This window comes from Dipodomys spectabilis, unplaced genomic scaffold (assembly GCF_019054845.1).
Source record: "Dipodomys spectabilis isolate Male_0828 unplaced genomic scaffold, ASM1905484v1 ptg000108l, whole genome shotgun sequence".
In the NCBI taxonomy this organism is placed as follows: Eukaryota; Metazoa; Chordata; class Mammalia; order Rodentia; family Heteromyidae; genus Dipodomys; species Dipodomys spectabilis.
This window is the reverse complement of record NW_024870785.1, coordinates 24,082,573-24,085,045: the sequence shown is the minus strand read 5'-3', so window position 1 is coordinate 24,085,045 and position 2,473 is coordinate 24,082,573. Positions and strand designations below refer to the sequence as shown.

At 34.1% G+C, this 2,473-nt stretch overlaps 1 pseudogene; it reads left to right on the top strand.

The window, feature by feature from the left end:
- The first annotated feature begins 949 nt into the window (after positions 1–949).
- Positions 950–1,049, top strand: LOC122114728 (annotated as a pseudogene).
- The last annotated feature ends 1,424 nt before the right edge of the window (positions 1,050–2,473 follow it).

Genomic DNA, 2,473 nt, shown 5'->3' with positions numbered 1-2,473 from the left:
AAAGGCACATGTTTTGCATTGTTCTGTTGTTGTTAGGATATCAACGGCAACTCTGTTTTAAAGTTTTATTCCATTATCTCTACCTCAGTGTTTGGTAGGGTTAGGCCTAAAGATTTACGATTTGTAGATTTACAGACTGGAGGCAAGAGGAAACAATGTGATAAAAATATTACCAATTTAAGGCCTAAAATCGAGGAGAAATATATGGACTTCTCCTGCAGCTATGGAAATATTTGGTGATGTAAATGCTGTAGTGTAAGTTCCTGCCTGGTTGGAAGGTAGACAGACCAGGACTTTAGGTAATCATGCATATGAATGATTTTTCACCTTCTTGGCTTTAGCTACTTTTGAAATGATAGGTATAATAAACAATTATATTTTGATAAAATACCTTCTAGTCTGAACAGTGCTGTCTGAACTGTTCATCTCTCTATGATCCCTTGTAACTAAGATTAATTTTGTTGCAGTAAGACAATCTTTGCTGTCAGGGTAAGATACTCTGGTGTGTCTGTTCCTACATGGAAGAATGGGAAAGGGTCAGGGAGACATTTGTGCCAGTAAGACCTCATTTGGGACATTTTAAGCTGCACAAGTTTAGAAGTAGCTCTTGAGCAAAGCTTACTTTGAATCCCTTAGCTCCACAAATCTAACTCAGTTGGACAAATAAGTACTTGAAAAAGCCATCACCTTTGGACCTAGCTATAAAGGCTTCAAAGTATGATCAGGTTTAAAATGAAAAAGACTTAAAATAGTCATTGACCAAAAAGTTTGAAATGTGAGCAATTGATTAAACAATATACATTTTTCCCCACTCTACACAGAATTTTAGGGAAATAAGATCAATAGCATTGCTAGGAACAATAAGGTTTCCTTGTTACAAATAGGCAACGAAAGATATATGCCTATATTAAGATTGCATCATTAACTACTTAAATTTACAAGATACTATATGCTTCAGCAGCACATCTACCCAAATTGCAACAATACAGAGAATTACATGGCACTTCCACAAGGATGATATGGAAATTTGTGAAGTATTCTTCGGATTCAAGAAATGAAAAACAGTTATTAAAAAGTTGATTACAAAGATACAAGTGAAAAAATACATTTAGTTCAAAGAATTAAAAGTTTGTCTTCAGTGTATTAACTCTTCATCTTAGAAAGGCCTTTACATAGCGTAACCTTTACAAAACATTTGAAATTAGATAACATTGTCATTTTATCCCAAAGAAATAAAATACTATAAGGACCTAGGAAAAACGGAATCTTAAACTGTTTCTATATGGAATGCAATCTGAAAGGACACATTTATTAATGAACCTATATATTATAAATCAATGTAGAATTCAAAGTATTATATTTGGAGAGAATGAAATAGATTTTGGACATTATACAAACAGAATACAGACTATTTTAAAATAAACTTTTTCAGACAAGTACCAGAAATATTTTTAGTTTCTTTACTACTCATTTCAACAGATAAGTTAAACTTATTTCTGATTTTAAAAAATCACAAACTCTGCAGAAATCATTATAGACATATACAAACAAGTCTTGAATACATTTTGATATCAAAGTCAGGCAATTCACTTGGAAGAATACCATGGAATCCATGAATTTTTACAGTAAGATATTGCTGTTACTTTGTATTGTGAGAATATTTTGGAAGGACACAAAGATGGACCATCATTTTTGAAATTTAAGAAACTTAACCGAACCATTACAACATATGAGAACAATTTCAACAGCCTTCCACAACTTCAAAGATGTAGTGATACATATTATGCTTTTTGCAATATCAAATGCAGTTTCTTCCAAGTTGTTCTTCAGACCTGGTTTGATAAAATGGTTCAACAGAAGGCAATCCAGCATATTTTTTTTACCTCTATTCCCAGCAGCAAGATGCAAGGGGGTCAAGAGGCATTTAGTTTGGACATTGGTATCTGCATCATGATGAAGTAAAAAAGAAGCAATTCTGGTATTATTCCATGTATAAGCACTGTGCAGGGGTGTCCGGCCATCGACAATTATTTCATGAATATCTGCCTCGAGCCACCAACTCATGGACAATGTCTAAGTGTCCACTGTAGGCTTGCCAATGAAGTGGGGTATACTCATCCTCATTCCTAATATTCACATGAGTGGCCTTTTTGGAAAGTAGTGTCTACACTGTAGTAAGCTGAGTATTTTCGGCAGCCCAACGAAGAAATTTGCTTGGATCCTTCTCCATCTTTTTTCTTGCAAATGATACCATTCCTCACTTTTTCATCTTGTTCCTTGTCTTCATCAGAATTGCCTAACCAGTGACTTTGAGTACCACTGGGAATGAGGTGCCTATGTATTTCCCCAATAATTCACATTGGTTGAACTGGTCAGAAAAATCCAATGAATTTTCTGCTTCTGTTTTTTCACCATGATTTGTTTTCTCTTTTTCCATGTTTTCTATTCTAAATTATTCTCACTGGTGAATAGG